Below are 8,068 nucleotides of genomic sequence, written 5' to 3' on the forward strand. Positions count from 1 at the left end.
TATGATTTTATGTTTGAAGGTGGGCCTCCCAACCCCGAAGGTATGGTTTTTCATTGGTAATAGTTGAGTAATTTTCCTTACTTTTCATGCGCACTTTTAGGCATGGATTGATGGGGGGATTCGGTGGAAACTTGAAAGAGTGGGCTAGGTCTATATTCTTGTCTCCTCCGTTCAATTTGGTGGTTACCCTTGCATCCTAGTCGCATCGGATCTCCTTTACTAGCCATTACCTTTAGGGTTGACACTAATGGGAAATCTTGATTTTGGTTGTGTGGTCCTGCTTCTTGACACCATATACATCACTCCTTTCTTCTCATTCTAGCCCCATTCATCACTTTTGCCATCCGGGTCCACATGTGTCCACTAGGTCCACATAGGGTTAACCTCCCCACCCCTTGTCCACACCTTGGGAATGATGCCCCGGAGGTCGATGCAGCTAAAAAGAAAATAAAAAGCATTATTTGGCCACTCTCAACAGCAAATGTACCACAAAATGCAAAAGATGATTGGAACATAAAAATTTAGCACATGGGCAAAAGCCAAACACATGTTCTACCCATTATTTATGACCATCACCCTAGTTCCTATGGGACCTGATGAGCCCCCTCCACATAAAGGAACCCATGATTGTCCCAACCCCTGGTGGGCAAAGAAATGCCCCACCTTAAAAGGGGGTGCCTACTACTATATCCTACACATCATGCTCTCATCCCCTGGAACCCTAAACAGTTAGGAAAAAAATCAATTAAAAGCAAAAGGCATATGAAGGAGGGGGGAAAATAAAGGTTGGGGTAAGTCATGTACCATGATTTGCTACCTCCTAAACTCATATACCCAGGTGTGGGGTTCCCTTATTATATCTACCCTTGTACCATGGCATGTCGCTTGGAGCATTCCCTTGCCCCCCACTCTGTTCCATCACTATATCATTTCCCACCTGCCACTTGATGGATGTACAATGGACATGTCACCCCCTATAAAGGTTGAAACCACATAATAAGGTCCTTGATTAATCCCCTTTTGAGCTTGGAGACATTTGTACATGCCAAAGTCCACTACGGAAGGGCAAGCCACCATGGAGTGCCCTAAGTAACCGGATTCGTTCTGGAGGGTCCACGAATCCGAATCCGTCGTGTTAGACACGATTCGCTGCAAAATCGTGTCCAAAATTTATGACATGTCGAATCCCCCAGCGTGTCACGAATTTCAGAATCGTGTCACGATTTTAGGCATCGTGTCCTGTTTCCAAGACTCGTTTTGGCGGAAAAGTCACCTGCGCGGGTTACAAAAGCCCGCATTTGTTCATTACAGCCACAGTGTTTATCATTTGGCAAGCGTTTTTGGAGTTGTTGGCAAGTGGAGAAGGGTTTAGAGCAAGGAGTTAAGGGAGTAGAGCGTTCGGCAAGGAGATTCAAGCACCAAGTAAGTGCATTTCACCTCCATTTTTTTGCATTTCTTATTCTATTATAGCAGTTTGTATATAATTTTTTGTTTACAAATTTGTGCATGTTTTGTTCATTTCTTTTACAAGATTCATGGCTCAATCAAAGGTAGCAGTTAGGGGCAAAGGAAGGGCAAGAATGTCATGGGTGGTGATGCCCCTCCTCCCCCAATATCATCAGAGTCTGCTGCAAGTAATGTTGATGGAAGAGGAGGACCTAAAGACTCTAAAGACAATGATAAATATCCATTGTGGAAATATGTCACAAGAGAGGATGGGCCAAACACCAAGGGAAAAGGAGGAGGCAATGTGCAATGGAAATGCAACTTTTGTCACATTTCTTTCAAAAGCACATATTACCGTGTGAAATCACATTTGTTGGCTTTACTGGGTTATGGGATTGGAGCTTGTAAAGTTGTTTCTTTAGAAAAGAGAAAAGAATTGGAAAAGGAGTCCAATGTTGGTATGAAACATGTGGCTTCAAAATCAAGAAAACCCAAAAATGAAGACCCCCTTCCATTTTTGAGGAAAGCCACCACCAAATTTCCATTTGAGAGTTCTACTTCTATTGGGGGACAAGCATAAAAAAGAAGAGCACTTGGTCCAATGGACAAGATTTTCCAAAAAGAGAGATGGGAAGAGCTTGATCTCACCATTGCCTTCTTCTTCTATCAAAACTTCATATCATTTAATGTTGCACGCTCACCTATATTTATTGAGATGTGCCGAGCTCTAACTCGGGGCTCCAGCAGGGTATGTGCCTCCTGGGTCAGAGAAGCTGAGAACCACATTGTTAATGAAGGCAAAAAAAGAGGTGCAAAAAATGCTTGAGCCTATTGTAGCATCATGGCCAACATCTGGGGTTAGCATTGTTTTTGATGGATGGACAGATCTAGCACGACACCCAATCATCAACTTCATGGTGTCTTCCTTGAGTGGTCCAGTTTTCATGAAAACAGTGGATACACTTGGCGAATACAAGGATGCACAGTTTATTGGTGAGTTATTTATTAAAGTTATTGAAGATGTAGGTGTTGATTCTTGTGTGCAAATCATTATAGATAATGCACCTATTTACAAGGCTGCTGGCATGATTGTGGAAGCTAAATATCCACAAGTGTTTTGGACACCTTGCATTGTCCATTCATTGAACTTAGCACTGAAATCCATTGCTTTTGATGTGCTTTGGATTGGAAGCATTAATGAGGATGCAAGACATATCCATAACTTTGTGCAAAATCATACAAATGCCCTCACTATCTACAAGGAGTACACCAATCTATCATTGTGGAAGATTGCTGATACATGGTTTGCCTCTTCATTCATGATGTTGAAGAGGTTGAGGGAGGTCAAGACTGCTCTTGGGTCCATGGTTATTTCTGTGTTTTGGTCTTTTTGGAGAAAGACAGATCAAGTAGCCTCTAAAAGAGTGAAGGACACAATGCTATATGATGCTTGGTGGGAGAGGGTAGATCTAATTATTCGGATCATGGACCCTATCATTTATTTGCTTCGATTTGGAGATACAGACAAACCCATCCTAGGAGAGGTTTATGAGGGATGGGATTCCATGATTGAGTCTGTGAGGAGCATTATTCTACAGAGTGAGTGCCCCGAGTATGAGACATCACCAGAGGCCTTCTGTGATACTATACAGAATACTCTTGTCAGCAAAATAAGGCATGCACAATATGAAATACAAACATGCAACTAAAATCAAAATTCCATTGAGATAGAAATAGGAAGTTGAGCCACTTTATTAAGTTTCCATTGAATATCTGAGTACAATGGGGATGGAAAGTGTGCACCAAGGATTTCTACAAGTAAGTAAATACCCAAGTGAAAATAAGTGAGTTTGTCCTCCCAAGATGGCTCATTCCGACTGTGAGTTTGACCCAGAAATTACTGCAACTGCTGCTGGAGGAAACCGGTGGTTTGGGACCTCAAACTCCACCAAACATTCTGCAAAATTAGGAACAAGCTCCATGATACCAGGCCAGCAAAACCTAGAAATGTTTTGTGCTAATTCCGACCTCTTGGAATTACCCAAAATTGGTGCCACGCCCTCCTTCACTGCTTCAGCGTCCCACCTGAAAACAACTGCTAGTTTGTACTTATTTCCTCCCTCCAAATGGCTGGAAAATTTCTGAAATGCCTCCTTGGAAATTCTGGCCAAATCTCTACCTCCACCTAGCTTCTCCTTGCTGCAAATCTAGCCCACGAAATTCTTCCCAGAAAGCTACTGCGCAAGCCCTAAGTAGGATGAATTTGGTTCTCACTGTAGCAGCGATTTTCAGCGATGCAATTTACCATGAAATCCTTTCCTCCCACAACTCAGTGGTACGAACTCTTGGCCTTGCATCCTCCTATAGCTTAAACTGGTTGATAGAATGTTTGAACAGGCTCACAATCTCTAGAAATCTATTCTCCAATCAGCACAAAAATTCTCTCCTAGGGTAGCACTCTTAGTCCACTGAAAGAGAGTTAGGATTTCCTCCTTGGAAATCCCTATGCTCAACAGCACTAGTTGACTTGGATGAATAGCTCAAGCAAACTCTCAATGTTAGATGCACAAACAAAGAACCTCAAAATGAGCTTGCTTTTCCCTCTTTATAGTCGTTGCCCCTTCATCTCCTTGTGGGTCCCATTAATTCAAACGCCTTTGAGCCTTTCCCTCCTTGTGGATCGAATTTCTACTAAGGGTTCGATTTCTCCCTTTCTGTGGTCCACACTACACACCAACCTTTAATATTTCATTCCCTCCTAAGTTGGTCTTCCTTCCTTTGCAAAAATTTAATTAAGTCTCTACCCCTTTTCTCCTAAGTCCAATTGCCAAAATACACATCAAGTGTCAAAATTGCAAAATTTGGAATTTATCGTAGTTAATTTATTTGTTGGGGACATGATAGTCCTCCCCTCCCAAATGTCACTTGTTCTCAAGAAATTGAAGTATTGGATGTTATAAGATTTGTTGTCCTTCCCAAGCGACATCCTCCTTGGGCAAAGGAAATGAGTACCATGGAGATTAATCATTCTAGTCAAATGGCCACTCTTCAAAATAGGTTGTTTGTCATGGAAGAAAAACAAGTACAGTTAATCTACACCATGGAAACAAATCAAGCCAAGGAGATAAGTGTTATGAAGGCTAATCAGGTCACTTTTCATAATAGGTTGGAGGAAATGGAAAGATTACATGTACAAAAACTCCAGATAGGTCAGGTGACGAATGGGAAAAGAACAAAGAAACAAATCATAAGCCTCCAAATCCACTAAAGCAAGCTTCATCTTATTATGAGGAGGTCATTTATTCCATTGAAAATTGGCTAATTGAAGGTGATCTGGATAAAAATGAAACTGAGGGTAATCAGGTTAATATTTATGAGGTTGATCCATCACCCATGTCAGAGCAGATGCAAAATGGAAAAAGACAAGTCACAAAAGTCTTGGACACTTGAAATTTTCCATCTGAGCATTTTCAAGATCGGGCAAAAAGGTCTAATTTGATCGCATCAACGTCAAAATCATAGTCTATTAAGAAGAAAAGAAAAAAACAGAAAGGATTTGGTAAATCTGATGGCCATATACAACACAGTGTTGGGATGAATCAAAGTCCTACGATATTCAGCATTGGACATGGCATATCAGAAAAGTAGCCCATGGATCTGCCTGACAGAAAAGTAGCCCATGGATCTGCCTGAAAGTAAGCAGGTTCTCAGCATGAACTTCATTGAGGACATATGATGCCATGGGGCATCTTTTGTATTGTATTTCTAACTCTACTCTTTGTTATTTATGTTATTAAAGTAGTTTCATTTCTGATATTAGAATAAATTTCCTTTTCATGCTCTAGTATTTCATTTGAGTTTTGATTTTATAAGATGATATTTTGAACGAACGTTACTAATATATGTCATTTTTGTGGATGTAGATTCCAGGTGCTTGCATGCTATCACTTCCTATCTAACACACATACCCATGCAAAATTGCCCCAAAGTCACTTATTATATTAGCAAATTGCATGTACAAAATGGTAAAGTTCCCTCAAGCCCAATAACTCATAACATGAATACAAAATGAGAGCCCTGTTATCCGCTACCTGTGGGCAGTATGCATAGGAGAAATTTTTTCTCCTAGATGGTCCTCAGCTGGTAGCCCCTTGCAGGTAGAAGATAACTCGATGTTCCATTATCTCCACCACCTCAGCCAGCCATGTGGTCCCTCACCCATCTATTATGATTTTATGTTTGAAGGTGGGCCTCCCAACCCCGAAGGTATGGTTTTTCATTGGTATAGTTGAGTAATTTTCCTTACTTTTCATGCGCACTTTTAGGCATGGATTGATGGGGGGATTCGGTGGAAACTTGAAAGAGTGGGCTAGGTCTATATTCTTGTCTCCTCCGTTCAATTTGGTGGTTACCCTTGCATCCTAGTCCCATCGGATCTCCTTTACTAGCCATTACCTTTAGGGTTGACACTACATGGGAAATCTTGATTTTGGTTGTGTGGTCCTGCTTCTTGACACCATATACATCACTCCTTTCTGCTCATTCTAGCCCCATTCATCACTTTTGCCATCCGGGTCAACATGTGTCCACTAGGTCCACATAGGGTTAACCTCCCTCACCCCTTGTCCACACCTTGGGAACGATGCCCCGGAGGTCAATGCAGCTAAAAAGAAAATAAAAAGCATTATTTGGCCACTCTCAACAGGAAATGTACCACAAAATTCAAAAGATGATTGGAACATAAAAATTTAGCACATGGGCAAAAGCCAAACACATGTTCTACCCATTATTTATGACCATCACCCTAGTTCCTATGGGACCTGATGAGCCCCCTCCACATAAAGGAACCCATGATTGTCCCAACCCCTGGTGGGCAAAGAAATGCCCCACCTTAAAAGGGGGTGCCTACTACTATATCCTACACATCATGCTCTCATCCCCTGGAACCCTAAACAGTTAGGAAAAAAATCAATTAAAAGAAAAAGGCATATGAAGGAGGGGGGAAAATAAAGGTTGGGGTAAGTCATGTACCATGATTTGCTACCTCCTAAACTCATATACCCAGGTGTGGGCTTCCCTTATTATATCTACCCTTGTACCAAGGCATGTCGCTTGGAGCATTCCCTTGCCCCCCACTCTGTTCCATCACTATATCATTTCCCACCTGCCACTTGATGGATGTACAATGGACATGTCACCCCCTATAAAGGTTGAAACCACCTAATAAGGTCCTTGATTAATCCCCTTTTGAGCTTGGAGACATTTGTACATGCCAAAGTCCACTACGGAAGGGCAAGCCACCATGGAGTGCCCTAAGTAACCGGATTCGTTCTGGAGGGTCCATGAATCCGAATCCGTCGTGTTAGACACGATTCGCTGCAAAATCGTGTCCAAAATTTATGACATGTCGAATCCCCTAGCGTGTCACGAATTTCATAATTGTGTCACGATTTTAGGCATCGTGTCATGTTTCCAAGTCTCGTTTTGGTGGAAAAGTCACCTGCGCGGGTTACAAAAGCCCGCATTTGTTCATTACAGCCACAGTCTTTATCATTTGGCAAGCGTTTTTGGAGTTGTTGGCAAGTGGAGAAGGGTTTAGAGCAAGGAGTTAAGGGAGTAGAGCGTTCGGCAAGGAGATTCAAGCACCAAGTAAGTGCATTTCACCTCCATTTTTTTGCATTTCTTATTCTATTATAACAGTTTGTATATGATTTTTTGTTTACAAATTTGTGCATGTTTTGTTCATTTCTTTTACAGTATTCATGGCTCAATCAAAGGTAGCAGTTAGGGGGCAAAGGAAGGGCAAGAATGTCATGGGTGGAGATGCCCCTCCTCCCCCAATATCATCAGAGTCTGCTGCAAGTAATGTTGATGGAAGAGGAGGACCTAAAGACTCTAAAGACAATGATAAATATCCATTGTGGAAATATGTCACAAGAGAGGATGGGCCAAACACCAAGGGAAAAGGAGGAGGCAATGTGCAATGGAAATGCAACTTTTGTCACATTTCTTTCAAAAGCACATATTACCGTGTGAAATCACATTTGTTGGCTTTACCGGGTTATGGAATTGGAGCTTGTAAAGTTGTTTCTTTAGAAAAGAGAAAAGAATTGGAAAAGGAGTCCAATGTTGGTATGGAACATGTGGCTTCAAAATCAAGAAAACCCAAAAATGAAGACCCCCTTCCATTTTTGAGGAAAGCCACCACCAAATTTCCATTTGAGAGTTCTACTTCTACTGGGGGACAAGCATCAAAAAGAAGAGCACTTGGTCCAATGGACAAGATTTTCCAAAAAGAGAGACGGGAAGAGCTTGATCTCACCATTGCCTTCTTCTTCTATCAAAACTTCATATCATTTAATGTTGCACGCTCACCTATATTTATTGAGATGTGCCGAGCTCTAACTCGGGGCTCCAGCAGGGTATGTGCCTCCTGGGTCAGAGAAGCTGAGAACCACATTGTTAATGAAGGCAAAAAAAGAGGTGCAAAAAATGCTTGAGCCTATTGTAGCATCATGGCCAACATCTGGGGTTAGCATTGTTTTTGATGGATGGACAGATCTAGCACGACACCCAATCATCAACTTCATGGTGTCTTCCTTGAGTGGTCTAGTTTTCATGA

This window comes from Pinus tabuliformis, chromosome 3_1 (assembly GCF_031772625.1).
Source record: "Pinus tabuliformis cultivar Carrire ecotype Pingquan chromosome 3_1, CPIR1, whole genome shotgun sequence".
In the NCBI taxonomy this organism is placed as follows: domain Eukaryota; kingdom Viridiplantae; phylum Streptophyta; class Pinopsida; order Pinales; family Pinaceae; genus Pinus; species Pinus tabuliformis.